Consider the following 21,186-nt stretch of genomic DNA (forward strand, 5'->3'; position numbering starts at 1 on the left):
GTATTCAATTTATACATGTTTGAGATAATACTTTGTAAATTATAATTTAATCTAATAAATTATAACTCTTAAATTTAAAGTGTCATGATTGAAATCTACTTAATATTGATTATAATGGCAAATCTAAGTAATATGGACTACCTGTTCTGTCTATTTCAATGCTTGAAAATATATTAATTATGAAATAGTTATTGAATAATTGTCAATTATTTTGTAATAAGAATTGAATAAAGAAAACGAAAGTATCTGAGTCCCTGTTCTGACTTATTGTCAAAATGTTTATATAAAATAGGCAAATTACATTTTTTAGGGTAATTGTATATACTCTGAACTATATGAATTTCTTTTCTGTAATCTTCCGTAATCTGGCAGATAACAGGTCAATTGAAAAGTTCCCGGGCCTACCATACTAAAATATATTTTTTGGCAAAATTGTTTTTTTTTTATTCAACATAATTCTTTTCAAGGGTAATACACTGATTATAGCTACCCTCCAACTTTTCTATACCATTTTTGTAGTACGATTTTGCTTTAAAATAGGTCTCAGCTTCGGCGATCACCTCTTCATTCGACGAAAATTTTTTCGCAGCGAGCATTCTTTTGAGATCTAAGAACAGGAAATAGCCACTGGGGGCCTGATCCGGAGAATATGGTGGATGAGGAAGCAATTAGAAGACCAACTCATGGAATTTCGCCATCGTTTTCACTGACACTGACTGTGACACGGTGCATTGTCTTGGTGAAGCAGCTTTTTCTTTTTCTTCAAAGGCGGTCTTTTCTCGGTGATTTCGTCCTTCAAACGGTCCAATAACGCTATGTAATAGACGCTGTTGATGGTCCTTCCTATTTCAAGGTAGTCAATGAAAATTATTCCATGCGCATCCCAAAATACAGACGCCATAACCTTGCTAGCCGACTGTTGCGTTTTCCCACGCTTTGGAGCGGGTTTATGTCGATTGGATGACTGTCAATTGGACTCCGGAGTTAACTTGTGGGGCCATCTTTCATCCATTGTCATATCGACGCATAAACTCGGGTTTATTACGCTTGATGATCTTCAAACACTGCTCCGAATCATCAATTCGTCGTTGTTTTTGGTCAAAAGTGAGCTCGCGCGGCACCCACCTTGCACAGAGCTTTCTCAAACCCAAATATTTGCGAATGATATGATGTACACGTTCAGTTGATATTTTCAGAGTGTCTGCTATTTCATTCAGGTTCAATTTACGGCCATTCAAAATCATTTTGTGGATTTTTTAAATGTTTTCGTCGGTAACAACCTTTTTTGGCCGCCCATGGCGTTAACGTCGTCAGTGCTCATTTCACCACGTCTTAACATACAAATCCTTGATCATTGATTTTCCTGTGGCAGTGTCAAGAAACTCGGCATCAAGCCAATTTTTTGCTTCAACTGTCTTTTTTCCCTTCAAAAGCAATATTTTATCAACACGCGAAATTCCTTTTTGTCCATTTTTTTCACAATTACAAAAGTTGCTTAACTCAAAAAACTATAATTCACAAACTAATGATCCGACAGCTGTCAAATTTATACACGACATTTGAGAGTTAGAGAACTAAGCAAAAAAGTATTTAATTTTAGTAGCACCATCTATGTGTCAGGCCGGGGAACTGCTACCTAGTTTAGGTGATTAGACAAATGTTTTAACTAAACAACAACAAAATTATTGTACCCCCCCGGAATCGAACCCGCTATATTCATGGGAGTTAAACGCTTTAACCGTTACACTGTAAAAAGTTTTGGCATAATACTTCTACGACGTCATATATGCTACAGCAGTTTGTGCTTAATACGCAAACTGAACGTCTTTTGTACTGATTTTCCGTCACATCAGCTCAATAATAACTTTATATATAAATATCTGATTATTATAGACAAAAAAATATGTGAAAACATTCTATGTGCCGTTGAAATTTGGGCGTTTCCCTCGATTTCCCCCCGTTCCCCCAACAGATCCTAATTTGGTTCCAATGGGACTACCTTGGAAGCGCACTCTTTCGAACAAAAAAATAATTTTGAAAATCGGTCCATAATTGACAGAAAAATCAGCAAACATACATTAAAAATTCAGCGGAACATAGAACCTCCTCTGTTTTCGAAGTCGGTTAAAAACCAGAAAAGACTTGGAAAATACTTTTATTTTAAATATAGTTCTAAGCTCAAAATAAATCTATAAAAATTATATACTTAATATATTGAAAACCCTTTCTACTTCCACCAAACCATCAACTGTTTTATTTTTTCCATCTGTTGCCAGAAATATGACATAATTCCGTAGACAATACTTTGATTGAGAACAAGGTATTTGTATTTAAAGACAATCGTTTTTTTTTAATGGAAAAAACCCTCTACAACTAAATAACCATGCCTAATGAGTATATTAAGACTGATTACTTTTGTCTTTTTGTTGATGTCAAACTGTAACTACTTTCGAAAAAAAAACAGCAACGGTTAATTTAATGGTTTAATTTGTACAAAGACATGCCCCGACTTGACGTTATCGTACCCCGTCCAATGAATCAAAATTCTTTCGCGGAACCCAAACGACTCCGGAACGATTCTGAGCATAGCTCGCGAAACTTCTCGCAATGGTTTCGCCATATTTCTGATTAAAGTCGGTCCTTATCGGTGAAGATTTTATGAATGCGGATAACTGGAACCGTTAGAGGCATCTAACGTCGCTCTTCCGCGTTTTTTAAAGGTCGCGCGATACATGCAAATGGGCGAGATCGATCGCGAATCCGACCACGTCTTACCTCATTAAGCCAACGTATAAAATTAATAACTGTACGAGCGGTCGAAAGACGAAAAATCGTCCAGATTTATTGAGATCGAAATTGTCCGAATGGTTTCCGCAGATTGCTTCATTGTTTCCATTGAATTATTTTAACTATTGGACGGTGTAATCTATCTTGGACGCTAATTGCTTCCGACTACAATAATCGACTGACAAAGTATATGTGGAATCTTTGATAGGTATTTTAATAATAATTCGTCGTTAGTTATCGTTATTTTCATTGTAATTTAAGTACAAAATGTCATTTTGTATGTCTGTAATCTAAACGAAAATATATGAATTATGTTAGGCATGAGCAAGGAACAAAAAATGATTTTATTTTCTTTTAAGCGTAAGAATATTTCCTATTATGGAGAAATTACTAAATCTATAACAAGGTTGATTAAAAACGTTATGAAAATGAAACCAGAAGATTGCTGTATCTATTACGCTATAGAGTTAGCGAACTTGAGACCAGAATATCTGTAATCTAGATGAAAATATATAAATTCTGTTAAGTATGAGTATCAAAAAAAATTCGTCATCTTCTAAGCACGAGAACATTTCTCCTTATGGATAAATTGTTTGTGAAAATGAAACTGTTACAGTTTTTCTAAAAACAGACCTGTTATTAAATATTTTAAATAAATAATTATAGGAGACCACTATAATTTTCAATATAATTTTGACACTTTGCGCTCTGGCAATCAAGAATCAGATCAGAAGAAGGCTGAGCTATTGGCGAAATATTTTCTATATCAGATCATCACCAGCCACGCTCACAAACTCACAACACACGCAACACCAATGAAAATTAAGATATCAGCAATGTGAGTATTCAATCTAGGTACCGTTTTACCACTCCAATTCCTGTGAAGGAAACTTGCTGTTCCAAAAAAATTTATTAAATATCTCAAACTCCATCTTCACGTTTCAAAAAATTCTTCTATCAGAAAACAAGCTTATGTAGTTGTTGTTCTGAAAACGGGGGGTGGGGGCACACATTTTACTTTCATCTGTGGTAAAAGCTCACTCTAACTGCCATCCAATCAGTCGTTTGGATTTATTTTCAAAGATCGTTGAGCCCATCGACCGCATTTTAGGTCAAGAAGCTCATGGTATGGTTCTTAAATATGATCTCGTTTCCTCAAACTGACTAAGATAAAAAACTATAAGTGTTCCAAAATAAGATGTTGATGATGATTCTAATTTCCTTGAGAATGGTCAAGAACTTGGGATGCTATTAGACTATAAGGTCACAATTACAGTCATCAAAAAATTCATAAAAGGAAATTTCGGCATCAATTCGAGCTATTCCCGCTCTAGTACTGTAATGTGATATTGCTTTATTTGAAACAGTATACCGATTGGTAGTATCCATTTAAATTTATGTATCCATTTTGATCCAAAATATTATGACGTTAATTTAATACAAAAAAAGTGACGCTATAGTTTTCTTGACCTTTGTATTGATTTTGAACCATGATATTAATTAAAACCAAATTCCACCCGTTAAGGATGAAATTTTGTGCTTTTTATTAGCTAATGAATAAAATAAGATGGAAACTGAAATACTAGAAAAATTAAAAAAAGCAAAATTAAAGTAAAATTTGTAGCACTATTGTTGAATAATATAACTTGTTAGACTTACCACCTATTTAAATTGTTGAATTATCTTATACAACTTTATTATTGAAATAACAAACTTAAAAAATATAAAATTTTTAAATTCACTGACATTCACTTAGTTCACAAAAACAACTAGGGTCTTGATTGGTCAATAATTGATTCATTACCATTAAATTTTATGTCCTTATTAGTAAATAAAACTGTTTTTTAATTGTTCTTAATTTTTAACTCCCTATAGAATGCTGTTTTTTACATAATATTCAGCTTACTTTCACTTTCTCGGACTCTCTGGCAAATAATGTTTAATAAAAGTTACTGTACAAAGAATATTCAAATATTTTGTTTTATAAAATGAATGCAATTAACCTAATAATACACTTTTTTAATATTCATACATAGAATAATTTAGTTTTTTGTAAATATCGTATAAATGTAAGAGTGGCTTTTAGGTCACTAATATACATTATTGGCTTCATACTTATTTTTCTTATTTGCGGGGGCCTAATTATAACAAATAACCAGTGATTTTCACTTATACATAAACAAAATAACAAATATTTATATTGTCGGTGTATAAATTGTATAAAAGAGAATCCTAAAAATTATGCAGTTGTGCCTATTATTATTATCGGTATTTCCGTTCATACTCGTAACCCTTTGCATTAAACTTCACTTCACTATTCAATATCACAAAAATGCTAAAATATGTCAGACAATACAGGTATTTTAAATCTTTATAATTAATTATCGTAGATGAATGTTGTTAAATGGAATCTTTGGTGCTTCAGTCAATAATAAATATTTTCAGTTGCTGAAATAAAACATATGTAGAATAACCATTACGAGCTTCAGTAATATATAGATATACTCCCTATGCTATTTTAAATATATCTCAAGTGGTCACATACGCATTCAAAAAATGACAAAAAATCTTTTTACTATTCGTCAATTACGAAGATAGTGGATATTACTGCGCTTGGTAGCTCGGCGAAATTAATGGCGCTATACCGCGTCGTCGGAAGCCTATTAATGAGCCGTCAATTAATTGAGAGCCGCTTGCAGGACGATAAATAATGCGCATCGCGTCGCTGCAGGATTATGAAAAGCGGGGAAACTGGGAATCTGCGACTAATTGATTATTAAAAGGGCAATTCGTCAGGTTAACCGCTTGGGAACCGATTTAAGAGCGACACCACTCTTTTAGGTAAGTGAAGATGCCATCGTGCTAAAAATAACACCGCCAATAAAAGAACTGTCTGTATTAATTTACATATTTTTTTCTAAAGTGGAATGAAAAAAAAGGTTTAAAAAAATCAAAATGAATGTTTATTTTTAATTAAAACATATGTGGTATAGGAAACGACTATTTTGTAATTTAATTCGTCAATTAGGAGATATTAATCAGCAAAAATGTTAACCGGTTGTTTCTTTGACAGCTTATCGAAGATACATCGGCCAAGTGCTGGTACAGGAACCAGAATGGCGCCATGTCTTTTTGTGACGGAAGCTCCTAAACCCAGAGATGTAGTTATCGATTTTTAATAAATAGCATTGACATATATGGTTTCTATTTTTTTGTCTTCATGACGGTCTTACAATTAGATGAAGCAATTTTCCGTAAGCAATAAACGTAAATCTGAATTGTCTGGACAAAATTGATGATTTACTATTTCTATGTATCTATTTCTTAATTAAAATTTAGCAGAAATATTTATAGAAAGTAATTTATTTTTGTTATATATATATTTTTATATATTTTTAGTTTCAAAGGTTATAAAATCAAATATCTTAATAAGTATGTTAAGTCATGCAACAAATTTATAAGGAGAAAAAATTCAATAAACAACTTCTTCTGTATTTTGAGACCGTCTTAAAAATTAATTTACTCGATTGAAAATGCGATATTCAGTACACAGTCCTAACAGGTCAATTGAAAAGTCCTCGGCCGACCATAGTAAAACAATTTTTTTTGGCAGATTTATTTTTTTATTCAACATAATTCCCTTCAAGGGTAATACACTGATTATAGCGACCCTTCAATTTTTCGATACCATTTTTTGTAATACAATTTGTCCTTTGCTTTAAAATAGCCTTCAGTTTCGGCGATCACGAAAATTTCTTCTCTACGAGCATTCTTTTGAGATCTGAGAACAAGAAATATCCGTTGGAGGCAGATCTAGAGAATACGGTGGATGAGGAAGCAATTCGAAGCCCAATTCATGGATTTTTGCCATCATTCCACTGACTTGTGACACGGTGCATTGTCTTTCCTTCTTTTTCGTCAAATGCGGTCGTTTTTCGGCGATTTCGTCCTTCAAACAGTCCAAGAACGCTATGTAATAGTCGCTGTTGATGGTCATTCCTTTTTCAAGGTAGTCAATGAAAATTATTATTCCATGCGCAACCCAAAATACAGACGCCATAATTTTGCCAGCCGATTGTTGCGTTTTCCCAGGTTTTGGAGCGGGTTCATCGTGTGCAGTCCACTCGGATGACTGTTGATTGGACTTCAGAGTGAAATAATGCAGCCATGTCTAATCCATTGTCACATATCGATGCAAAATTTGGGTTTATTACGCTTAATAATCTTCAAACACTGCTCCAAATCATCAACCCGTCGTTTTTTTTTGGTCAAAAGTGAGCTTGGGCGGCCCCCGCTTTGCACAGAAGTTTCTCAAACCCAAATATTCATGAATTATATGATGTATATGTTCAGTTGATATCTTTAGAGTGCTTGCTATTTCATTCAATTTCAATTTACGGTAATTCAAAATCATTTTGTGGATTTTTTAAAAGTTTTCCTCGCTAACAATCTCTTTTGGGCATCCACTGCTTTCACCGTCTTCGGTGCCCATTTTACCACGTCTAAACTTAGTATACCAATCCTTGATGATTGATTTTCCTGGAGTAGTGTCCGGAAACTCGGCATCAAGCCAAGTTTTTGCTTCAACTGTATTTTTTCCCTTCAAAAAGCAATATTTTATCAACACGTGAAATTCCTTTCTATCCATTTTTTTCACAATAACAAAAGTGTCTTCACTCAAAATGCTAACAAACTAATGATATGACAGTCAACGAATTTCTTAAAGATTTGCGTGATGAAATAAATATGTTCGGGGGAAGTTCCATCTTCAATCGATAGACTACTAAACGACCGTCATGTATCAAAATCATCATACATAGCGATCTGAATAGGATACTGAGGCCAGAGACGATCAAACAACGATTAAGAGAAAATAATATTTTCTCATTTTAACATAGGAGGTACGTACATAGGCATTTTATTTGAATATTTAGGTTAAAGCTTCTGTTAAGCATCCATTTCAGTACCAAATAGGGTTTATCTGAACTTGACCTACTGCATGACATGAATTCCTAATCATGGTCTTCGGCATTAAGCCTACCGACTGGACAGTGATCAACTTAAAGGCTATTCCAGACAGAGATCCGGTCTTACCCAGCCTGGTTTCTTACGTAACTGGAATGGTTATTCCTTGTCATATTTTATACTGTTTTTCAGTGGCATGGAGACTGTCTCTTCAATTGAAATCGTCGACTGAACCACTGTCGCTACCAAACCGACAAAAAAATTTAATTAAACATTAAGAAATTAGCATTAAATATAAAAAAAACATGCTAAACATGGTAGCACACCAGAAACACCTATTCTGGTTTCTCTATCATCTCCAATCTGATATAACATTGATAAGCTGTCAAAAAAACAATGTGTTAATATTTCCTTGATTAACATCGCCTAATTGACATGCACGAGTTGTTTTCAAATCATTCGGTCCTACAATTTACGCAGCTGAATGTAATTAAGAATAAACATTAATTTATATTAATCCAGCGTTTTTGTTTCGCGAAATACTTTTATAAAAAAAATGCAAATTAAAGCAGAGTTAGGTTGAAGGAACAGCGGGTTATTTTTAGCACGATCTTGATCTTGATTACCTAAAATAGCTTATCAAGTGACTAATCTGAAGAAGTATCGTTTTATTAATGAATTTCTCACGGCAAACCTGCGGTTTTTTTATTGTACTGCAAGGGATTTTCGATGAAAAGCGCGTAATTAAAATTATTTAAAAAATTTAATGAAAAAACATAATTTTCTATAATAAATCTATTATAAATCGACACCTCATCTACTAAGCCCTGCTTCATTGATGTACAAAACTGTACAAGCAGTAGTCTGACAGGGCCAATTTTGATGAATATGTCGTGTGTATGAGAACCTGATATTTTTAAGAAAAAAATAAAAATATTGATACATTGGTTCAAAAAAATATAGGTTTTCTTTAAACATTTTAAAAAGCGATAATTTTAATAAACACTTAGAATTAAGCACCAAAATGTGCCAAATTTTTGAAACTAAATAACAATTTTAAATGTTTATTAGAAATAATTGAACGGTTTTTAAAGTGTTTATGCAATAGTTTTAATTTTTTTTTAATATTGATATATCGGTCAAAGAAATATCGATAATTTTTGACATTTGTTCACTAAGACACGCATCTCCGGATATATATGAGAATGTTATTTAAATACATGTCCTGGTTTGGGGTCGATGTAGTTTTTTACGTTTCGAATACTCGTATAAAATATACTTTTCATCATCCGTCAAAAAGGATTTTCAGTGCACGGTGTCTCACACGTGACAAGTGATTAGACATTCCAAGTTTTTGTGCAAGAACTTGAAAATTATTTTTGGGTATGTTTTAATTGAACTCAAAGCTGTTTCAACTGTTCGACAAAAAATACGCGACCAACGATAAAAATCGCCAACTACATTATTTTACATTGATATATAGATAAAATAATTCATCTTAATTAAATAGTTATCCTCATCACTATAGAGGAGAGCTCTATCAATTTAATGACTGAAACTGTTGTAACAACCACTTTCAGTCGGCCTTTTTTTGGGTTTATCAATTCCCAGTATTTTTTGGTAGAATGTATCTTTTTATATATTTTATATTTATTTTGGCTGTGTGAAATAAAGAATCTTAGACGTTGGTAGAAGGTGTGTCCAGGCGCCAATCATTATTATCGGCCTTTCCGGCCGTAATCGCATTTCTTAATATTTAATAGATGATAAATAATCTCGGTGAAAATTATTACATCCATTCGCCAAATATTATTTGAATGCAAACATTTGAGTAAGGTGGCCAAACTCTAATATTGACTATATGATGTAAATATCAATGGCATTTTTCATTCTCACAGAATAAGTACGATCAAATTATTTGGCAACATAACGATATTGAACTTTAATAATCGGAAATATTACCTTATCGCAATATTCGTTGGACATTGCTCCTGCTGTTTACTAATTTTATCGTGAGAAGCTCATGGCCTATTTGAGCAACTTATATCATACGAAGATAACAAATATTGTATTGCGTGCCTGAAAAGGTAAAACTTTCTTACAACGTAGTACAACTATATTGTTATGAAGGATTAATTAATTTTAAAATTGGATTAATATTTGGGGAATGAGAGATTGACTTTTGTTATTTGTTAATATATTATTTACTGTATTATCAATGTTTCAAGTCACTATTATTTATTATGAATTACTTAAGTGAAATTGGTTCACTAAAGATCATTGAATTTCCAGATTTTGAGAAACCCTTTCTTTATATTACTTTAATTTACTGTTAGTTCTTTCAATTCAATTTTTTGTTCTAATTACCATCTTGTCTCCAGTCGCTAAATTTAATTGTGGTTAAAATTGGAAAATATAATAGTTATCTAATTTAATCTAGGAACAGTAACATTAAATATTGATATTGAGTTTCATTTTAAAATGAATTTATTATTGCGAATGTACTCAGAAATAATTTCCCCGCAATTTTGTACACCTATTAACCACAGTAGAGTAGTAATTACATCTTACTTAAGGTCACTCTTAGAGGTTGCGGTCAGAATTACATTTTTTTAGATATTCCTAAAAAACATATGGAATAGTGACAACATTTATGAAATTTTATCAAGTGGCCAAAAATGTTGGGAAGCTTTCATACAAATGTATATGAGCACGTATACCATTGCAACGCATGCTGGGTAGAGATAGATATTTTATTTTATTGACGTTCTTTCAGTATAATAATATCAAATAACTTTTTATACTAGATATGAAGAATGAAATAAATTGATAAAAGTCAATCAGTGGACTTTTACTGAATATCTGTGGCTTTTTTTTTCAAAGTAAACAGAATTTTCCTTTCTACATATTCGGCAAATGCATTTACCAATGAAAATTCCGCTTATAGAAATGTGGAGACAATCCGACATTCTAAAAACATCATTATGTACGACTGAAAACATCAAACACATCTGCGAAAATATTTCTGTCTTTTTGGTTCGAGACGCACCTCATAAGATATTTAAAATAACAAAAGCTGATAAAGAACGGCAGTTAACAGTAAATACTGTCTGGTATACAATTTCCTCTTTCCATCCTGTGAAATTAAAAATGTATGATCACTACATGTTATGATAATAATAATACTATGGTAATTTTTTTACTAGTTGCCCTGAACGAACAATGCCCTGTGCATCTCTAATTGTTAGACTTGTCTCTTAATTTATGACGTAATTGTTTTAGAAGACAATACAGCGATTTGTTGGGATGGTGTTGTATGGTGAAATCGTGGTCATGAGTCCACGCTTTTGCAACCTGCAAATGGAAGTTTACTACATAACAGCTTCCATAAGGGTCGTTATGTTAAATATATAATAATTTAAAGTGGCATAAAGCTAATGCTCGAGTAAGATTCAGCTGATTAACACTCTCTTACTCCATTTTATTGTACCAACTTAGCATATCAACACTTTATATTTGTAATGTATTTCATTGCATAATAGTCTAGTAGTAGTAGTTTAATGATGTGATAATTTGATCTTATACGTTTGAATTTATTCTTGTTAAATATTCTTGAAAAATTTAAAATCTTTTCAGACAAAACAAAAAGTCAGTTGTTAGGATTTGTTAAAAAGTTCAAGTATTCATCTATTTTATGTATATTTATTACTTTCTCATCTTTGTTAATTCATTAATTGATCATATAAGGCCTATAAATTAATTTTAAATGGTTTAGAACGAATGATGTTACTGAGCATTAAATCGAATTGGGTTCATTTTTAATTAACTTCATATTGAACCTTCACTTTACAAGCTTCATTCTAGTATATACCATTTCGTCGCTGTAAGTGTAAAGAAAAAAAATTCAGTGGTTATACTTTTTTTACTTCATTTTGGAGAAAAATTTGGCTAAAGTTACCTAATGCTGTGTGATGATTATGACAACTACACTCCATTGATTTCAACACGTGTATACTGGCATCGACGTGGTGATTTTGACACTGAAGACAAACGCCTTCTGGACAACCAAAAGAAAAAGTGAAGATGAGGTTTTAAAGGCATTAATCAATGAAACCATCAATGGGAATTGCTATCGACGACAATTGTTGCGTTTAAGCTGAATACTGCGCGAAACGGTCGGAACACGAGTAACGACAAAAGAATGTTATTCTTCAGCATGACAATGCTCGACCAAATGTTGCAGAACCGGTGAAAGCATACTTGAAAACATTAAAATGGGAATCCCTTTATATTCCTAGAATGTCCCTAGAAGATCTGTAGAAAAATATAGGTCATTTATTTAATCAATAATGAATCTCAATTATACGTTGAAGTCTTAAACAATCCTTTTTTATATTTGGTTTTTAGCATACTTAAGGCATGTTGAATTTTATACCTTTGAACAGAATTTCTTGGGGAAGGTTGTCTATCAAGACATTTCATCAACAACTTTTCTGATTTATTGAATATTTAAATAGACAGTTTTGCCTGTAACTATAAAAAATATAGCTTCCTAAGTTATAATTAGTTAATTTATTACCTAAAATAACAGCTTCATACAAAGTAACGCCAAATAATGCAAAAACAATGACTTATCAATAAGAAATTGTTCAAATAACACAATGTTTCTTTAAATTCTTCCCGATGTATCCCGTTGACATGATACCAAGATAGTTTTATCAAAAAAAAAACGATTCTAACCTAATATCTATAGAGGAGATTTGTGAAGTTAATGATAAAGGAAGCAATACAATTAGATATTTTAAATATATAAATTATATTGCCATCAACTATATCAATGAATATTGTTGACTATGATATGTGAATTAATTATTTCGGAAAAACGATTAAATTCACTTATGCTACTGATTCAAAAAATTTTGCAGCTCAGCAGAGAAATTGTTTCACCAAATAAATAAGCAGTAATTCCACCAAAATTTTTCTACCATAACACTCGTTTAGAAGATCGGTGAAGTTGATGGTATAGAAACAATACCATTATAAGACCTCCATTACTTTCGAGTACATATCAGAATTGTAGCAGCTGACTTTCAGGACACGAACTTAATAAAAGAAAATAGGTAAATGGTCAACGATAAAGTTCCCATTTAATGGTAGCAGATACAATTTGCGACCAAAACGAACGGCACCTCCATTGCCGATGAGCACAGAACATGCGAACATCCCATTCTAAGACGCTTTTACCTATCAAGTTTTACGTCCAGAACCGTATTCAGTACATTTAAATTAACCGGGCAGAGCGCCACGAGATTTGTAGTGCTCGCATTGTACATGTACTCGAAACGAAGCAGCAGAAGTAATTTGAACGAAAAATGAAGGAGATGCGTTAAGATAGATCGATGGTATCTAGAAATCAACCTTTAAATCAGAAAGGATTGAACGTGAACGTTAGATGGTCCGAGAACTATACGAATACCAACGTCTATTATTCCAGGTAGTGTTAAACATAGAATAAACAGACTTCGATGCGATTTATTTTGTTTGAAGTTAAAGCCAAGTTCTGTTCGTCTTAATCACGGTTTATTTAACATATGGGATTTATATTATAGTGGAATATTAAAACCTACAGTTCATAAAGTTTTATTCAATCACCGTCACTTTCAGAATCACTACTCATGTGAATAATTAATCCGTTTATTTCCAATCTATCAAAAACTTGCTCACGATTCCACCATTTGTCAATTTATTCTTTAATGTGTCTGTCCGAGCTCATCCAAACTGAAGGTGTTATTGTCGACAACGCTTCTTTCCATAAATCCAGACAGTTCTGGTTTGAATATTGTTCTCGAGCTGAATGTCTATTGTAATAATTATTTGCAATAGCCCATATCAACTCAATCGGATTAAATATGCAGTGATAGGTAGGAAGATGTAATACTCTGTCGCCATAACGTTAAGTAATCTGAACTATCATGTCTCACCATCTACCATCTTTTATCAGGCTTATTTCTAAAAGTAGTAAATTACATAAAATGCAATTATTGAATAAATTCATAAATGAAATATTGTTTATATTTACCGAGTTTCTTCAAAACTTATTTTATGTACTTTGTTAGGGTCTTCTCGATCAGTGTACCATATGGTATTGATATGGTGATATGATGAATTGTCCATAACTATAACTGATGGTTCCTCCAAGTTCTTTAAAAGCTGATTTTCAAACCACTGCAAAAACAAGTTATGGTTCATTTCTCCATGGTAGTCATCCTTGGATTTAGAGGAAAATACTAACTCTGCACGAGGAATAAAACCATTCCTGTTTCCAGCGTGATGAACTATATATCTGCAATGAATTATTAATAAAGGTTATGATTAACAAAACCTAATCGATAGTTATTCCAACGTTTAACTTTTTCTATCAACTCTTGTTGTCTTTACACTATATTTATTATCATCTTACCATGAGTGACCCAATGTACCATTCTGAAATATCCATGTGCTATCTAAATATACAAATTTATATTATAATTCTTAATTTTGTTATATGTTTTTAAAAATTATATCCTTTTAAAACATGTCTGGATCTGGAGTTCCATTAAACCCCATCGTGGGTTATATTTACTCCACTTAAATCCTATATTACCCAACAGTGTATGAAGGGATGTTCTACATCCCTCAAATAGTTGCATATCTTTCATCTTTTTATGGATACTGTCCAGACTAACAATTTTCTCTGAAATAACTGTATTAAATCATGTTTCGATTGAAAAAACTACTTACTGTTTTTATCCATTTCGTATATTTGATCTCTGATACAACTAACATCAAACTTCTTGATCTTGATCAAATCATCTTGATTCGTTACCCGTTTCGCCTAAATACGGTTTCTTTTTGATGAATTTAAGGTTATATTATTTTTATTTTTTAAGATATTTTAGAGACCGTGCCGATACTATTATTCAGTGCAGCTGCAACATGCAAAAAATATTTTAAACAAAAACCGCGGGGATTTGAAATTTATTAAAACAAAACGTTAAAACAACGTTTGTAGGTTTGGCAAGCGGACGACTTTTGCAGGTTCATTTGGTTACATGTTCGAATTTGTCAAACAGCATTCAATCTCCTTTTAAATAGAATAAGATGAGAAAGAAAATATTGGTGACTGTATAAGGAGTTTACAACTTTCGACAGGCACATATTGATGACGTGAATTCACTGTTGTTTTGAATAGACTGTATGTTCGTGGTATAGTTAAATAACACTTAGATAATATAGTATTATTGTGGAATCATGAAGATATATGTAACAATTCTTATTTGCAATATTACCATGTATTAACTTAGTTCTTAATCTATTTGATGTTATACTGTCTGGTTCTTATCAGCACGAAGTTGAAGGTACAAATTCGTCTATTTCAAGAGCATCTGCAGAGAAACATGTATTATAAGTTTGAATTTTCAAATCTTTAGTTTCTTTAAACAAAATATTATATTTGTACTTACTTCTAATTCTTTTGAAAGATTTAATGTGTTCCGATAGGTTAAGGCAAAAGATCTGTGAATAACATGTATTTCAATTCCATTATCGTTGTAGATTTTGATGAAAGGCTTGGTTAAGCAATGATCTGGTCGGTCTGAAATGCGAAGTATAAACCTTCTGTTCGAAAACTTCACTTAGAAGATTATAAGAGGCTTCATGAAGTTTATCATTGTTTACTTTTAAAAACAGTTTCTGCATTATAGCAGAACCTTTGGAAAATAATTAATTTTATTTGAACATTCATATCCTAGAAAACAACATTCTTATTATGATTTTAGATTTAAACAAAGAATATTTACCTTGAATAATCATAGAAACGAATTTCCTTAAAATTTTGCACAAAAAATAGGAAAAGAAATATAACCTAAATTTACAAAATTCAAATCAAAAGAAAAAAAGAGAAGTCTGTCATTTTTTAACCTCCGGTTTTCTATTCATTCAGACACGCAAAATATGGTTACGGGTGTTCCCATTTAAGTTCCCATTCTATATTTCTGTGTTTTGTGGTATTAAATAAGGTTGCTGGAAACTCGAGCGGGTGGCTTAAGTGGAACGAAATGAAAAAGCTGCTCGGCGAATAATAGTTTGTCTTCTCTCTGATATTCAGAAAAATATTTATATTGCACCCGTTTTCTATCTGGTCCGAAGCGAGCCATATTACAGGAGAAAGGATTAAATGCTGCTGATGATATTTATAAGCGAAAGGTCTTGACATAACGAGCCAATTAAAACTGGCCTCGGCGCATCATTTCTTATTGTTAGTCGTTATAAAAACCATTTAATATGTAGGATTGTTAAGTGTTTCCAACGTATTAATTCATAGTGACTCAAATAGTTATTTGATATTAATTACTCAACGAAATAAAATAAATCGGAATGTTATTTTATGTGAAATTCACCGACTCGCCTTTAAAAATTTCGAAAATGAAAATATTATTTTGTTATTATATAATTTTTAGCGCTTTATAATAGTAAATTAAGTTTTTTTTTATTAATCTCTTGGAAGATCAACAATCTCAGTAAGTGTACTATCAGTGTAAGTCACTACAGTAAGTGATCTGCTGTACAACTTTAAAGCCTATCCTAACTTATTCTAATGACCATTCTAACTTATTCTAGAAATTTTTAAATTTCACTCTATGTGTTTATTAACTTCACTGTCATCGCGCACATTTAACTGTTTGGCGAGTGCATTAGGATGCACTAATAGTCTTTCAGAGTACTTCGCACTAGCACTTCGAATCACACTCGTTGTGGGTTCTAAGGGGATATCGCGTTGAATGAGTTTTTGAACACATAATATGGGGCTTCGACGATGACTCGCAACGCTTTATTCTGGAACCTCTGGAGGATATCTATGTTAGACTGGCTAGTAGTACCCCACAGTTCAATACCATAGGTCCAGATAAGTATTGACTTATACAACAAAACCTTGTTATCTAATGATAACTTAGATTTACGCCCTATCAGCTAATACATTTGGTTTAGTTTAAGCCCAAGCTGTTTGCGTTTTATCACTATATGTTTTTTCCAAGTCAGACGTCGATCAAAATAAATTTCCAGTGTGATGATAAAACCGCTGTATCGTTAGCATATGTTTCATTAGGTCGGTAGGTCAGCTGTATACATAAGATATAACAATGGGCCGAGAACACTACCCTGCGGAACACCCGAATATATGGGCTGTAGGTCAGTGTATTCGTCACCCTGTTTGACAATAAAATGTCTGAGAGGTACGATTTCAACAAATGAAAGTGCGTATGGGGTGCTCGAACGGTATGATTTATACAGAACCAATAAGTAAACAATAGCGGCCTCTTTTGTGTTTGCATGAATACCATGACTAACCATCTTTAATCACAAAATCTAAAAGCTAAAAATGTATTTTTAGATAAGGGTTGACGTTAAAAATGCTATAGTTTTATCGCTCCGTATATCTACAATTACAGAGGTGTCTAAAAAAATATATCATATGCTATATATTTTCAAAAATCACCAGTAAATTTATATATAAATATATCGAGTTATATTTAAATGATTCTCATAATTAAAAATAAGAAAGCTGAATTGTTGGTCGGTATTAAAAAAAAACTAAAGGAAAAATACGAAAAAAAATCTCTGTCTAAAAATAGAGTCACACGAGACTATAAAACGAACGACAAACCTAGTTTCTCCTCAAATCAAACAAGAAACAATGCCTATTCATCTCTAATTGTTCCCACAGTTAGACGACCGTTCGACAATTTGTTACGTACCCAGAGCCGTAGTCGCGAGTCGTTTACTGCCACCGCAGGTGAACACTGGTGCATCCTGCTGACATGATATCTTTTTTCTACCCGATAATTAACCCGGAGGCCATTCGCGGATGTGATAGACACTACGTCTGCCACAAAGCATAAACGATGGCACAGCTTTCATTGGATGGGACGTATTGTCCTGTCGCTTCCAGCGCGAAGCCATTTTCTGACACCGACACAACATACACAATCCTTTCTTTTTATCGCGCGCAATTTGAAAATTATACGCCAGGGGCCTTTAATACCCAGTCGGTCTAGATGCATTCTGGGTCAAATAGTTTCGCGATATGACTGATGCGTCATTTTTAGTTCACGCATACTGATTAGCGAGTTAATTGTGTGAATAATTTCTTGCGGCGTAACAATGTCCATCACCGTTCCCGACGGATTTGGAGTCGTGTCGGATGGTCTTTAGCTGCCCACTTACAATTAGGCTTCGGGCGATCCAGACTGAACTAGTTTATCACAAATGATATGACGTGTGATTAAATAAGTATCTCGCTTTATATAATGGGGTATATGGAATTTATTTTTTCTCTATAGTTAGAAGTGCTGGTCTATTTTTTATTATTTTGTTCTTCAGGATATTTTACTTAGCATTCATTCTTATGAGTGGTATTCTGTAAATCCATATTGAAATGGAACGAAACTATCTATATGGGTAATTCAAAGTTAAGATGTACTCGCTGGTTAAACAAAGAGACGCGGCATAGATGTTAGAATTTAATCAGTCAGTTTATTCTTGTTTTAAAAGATGCAATAGCGGCAAGAATATCACTTATATGTGGGTTCTATCTTACATGGCAATTGAGGGTAATAAGTGGGCTGATTCTCTTGCGGGGAGGAGGGAAGACACGATTTCGGAGAACTTCCTTCATTGGAACAGAGACCTAATTCACATTGTACGGAACTTTATAACAACTTAGACAAATTAAACTGGGATATGATGGCTAATAATAAACTATGTAAGAAAACGATTTTATCAGGATATTAACATTCGTGATTATAAGTTTCGTTATTGATTCGTGGTTATTCGTTACTGACTCATGAGTTTTTTCTTAAGAAATAAAACCCATCTATCTGTAATAAGCGCAGATCCCCGCTAAATATCAGATACATCTTGGGTAAGTGCCATGGGTACGCTCCTCAAAGGCGGTTTTTCGGCCTAGAGGGATCCACGGAACAATTTCTCCAGTTGAAAATCCTAGAGCGGCTTATGAATTATCTGGTAGCCATCGTAATGCTCCAATTATATATATATATATATATATATATATATATATATATATATATATATATATATATATATATATATATATATATATAGATTATTGCGTCTACATTTATAAGTGTTCCTGCGTTTATTTGTACAAAACGTTTGTTTATATTAGTATTCTATCTTGTCTCTTACACCATTTATACTCTATCCTGTAACATTATATTATATTAGGTCCTAAATAGCCCATGAGGCTGACGGGAGTTTAATAAAAAAATATGTAAATAAATAAATGGTTTTAGAGGAGATCAAGGGAGATAGTCAATATATGGCAGACACTAGATGTATAGTTTTGAGTATTTTCTGAACAGGGGAGGACCAACATTGCTTTATGAAAGAAAACGGATTATTTTTCAACTATATTTTAATTAAGAATCAATTTTATCGCTTTCACATTCATCTTTAGAACTTGAAGAAATTACTGCAGTTATCAAAGCCGCTAAAGCACCTTAAACTTTTCATTGCCAAACAATTGGAAGGGATATTCTTCTGTTAACTTAGTGAACCTTAAATGTACCTGAAAATTAAGTAAGGTCTAAACGACGTCTCCCATTCTTCGCGTTTTCTCCTCATAATTTTCTAGCTTGTCAAGTTTAACACTTCCTTTTTTTACTTTTCATGTTCCTTAATTTTTATTGTACTTATTTATCGGAATTTTATGTATCTACCTTAATCTTTTCGTTTCACGGTTTTTCTCTATATTTTTCACGTGTAATTATTTTTCTAGCCACCATATTCTACAAGAGACATTTTATTCTAATTAAATGCATGGGATAAAATTTAAAACAAACTAAAAATGTATATTGACTAAGTTACGCAACATCCGTTCATGTATTAAATGTAACTGTATTTCGATTTGACGTTTTTATATCTCCCATGGGCATAAAATATTTCCCCTGGCATCTTACGAGGGCTGGCTGATACGACAGCGAAGATACTTTTTTGACTAGAAAACATAATAATACGACGAAAATAATTACGACAGTATTTAATGTACGTAATTAACAAAGAAATATCAGAAAATGCGCAAATAATAGACATAGAAATAAAATAAAATAAGTAATCATAAAATAAAACTTACCAGTGGAAAGATCCCATTCACTAATTAACACGCAGAATAATGTTACTGAAATAATTGATAAATTGGCTGCGCGGCACTTGCTTAAGCCAAAGTATTTTACTTAGAGTACTTTGGTAAGAGTTTAAGGTACTATTGTGGCTAAATTAAGTAAATTCATCTTTCATCACAAGTATTTATTGGAAAGAGTTATTATACCCTAAGGATAACTTTTTACGTTACATACTTGTAAAAATTGCTTTTTCATTGGTTGGTATTTAGTGCTCCATTGTTCTGCAAAATTGAGTTAACGGAATGTTAAGACGACGACGGTCATTTATTTGAAACTGCACAGCAGAAATACAACTTTTTTAAATGTTAAGTCTCCTTTTTATCAACGAGGGTTTATCTGGACTGAACCTACAATTTAACGTGGACTTCGAACCACGGTCCTCGGCATTAAGCCTACCGACTGGCCAGTGACCAACTTAGAGAGAATCACAGAAGACATCCGGTTGTTCCCAATCTGGTTATTGACGTGACTAGGATGATTATTCCTTGTCGGATTTTCCATTGTTGTCTATAAATATGTTTTTACAAAATGCATACCCCAGCAGGATTCGAACCCGCGACTATGGCAACAGTAGGAAGACAGTCCGGTCGCCACTGCACCAATGAAGTCAGCCCAGAAATAATTGATTGTTCTGTCTTAATCACTATCTTATTTAAGTTTTCAAGTAATTACTATATTTTTTCACGATTAGTATTAACTAGTTTTTAATGTAATTTAATATAAAAATTGCAAAAACATTTTCAACTGTGTGAGAAAGTTATCCTGATCTTCAAGAAAAATGAGCTTTTTTTAAGTGGCATTAATATATTTCTCTCCCATTGTTAGCGAATATAACAACCATTGTGTACATAACTTCTGAATTCCAAAACTGTAGTCGAAATATTGCTCAACTTGGCTTCTAATTAACCAAAAATCTGATAAACATCCAAGAAATAAAACAATGAGCCTGCTAAATTACCTTCTATTATACTTGTATCATTTGTATTATTCTAATCTTATTACTTTTTTTCAGGTAAGTTCAGGATCATGACAGTTAGAAAGCATTAATTTTTGAAATGCTGGAAATAGAAATAAGGTAATATAGGTTAAGTACAATAACATATTATGCACTTTTACTTCATATACATATATTATAATATGCTATTTTATTCACCATATTATAGACCAACTAGATATTTAAGAAAATTGCAAA

General features: G+C 32.5%; 1 protein-coding gene across 4 annotated transcripts in view; it reads left to right on the plus strand.

The window, feature by feature from the left end:
- The window catches only part of Atg16 (Autophagy-related 16), a 538,761-nt gene that overhangs the window by 348,969 nt on the left and 168,606 nt on the right, over window positions 1–21,186 (plus strand). The window lies entirely within an intron of this gene.

Source organism: Rhynchophorus ferrugineus, unplaced genomic scaffold, assembly GCF_030347505.1.
Source record: "Rhynchophorus ferrugineus isolate W39M unplaced genomic scaffold, kcgeb_rfMv2 rfM4, whole genome shotgun sequence".
Classification (NCBI taxonomy): domain Eukaryota; kingdom Metazoa; phylum Arthropoda; class Insecta; order Coleoptera; family Curculionidae; genus Rhynchophorus; species Rhynchophorus ferrugineus.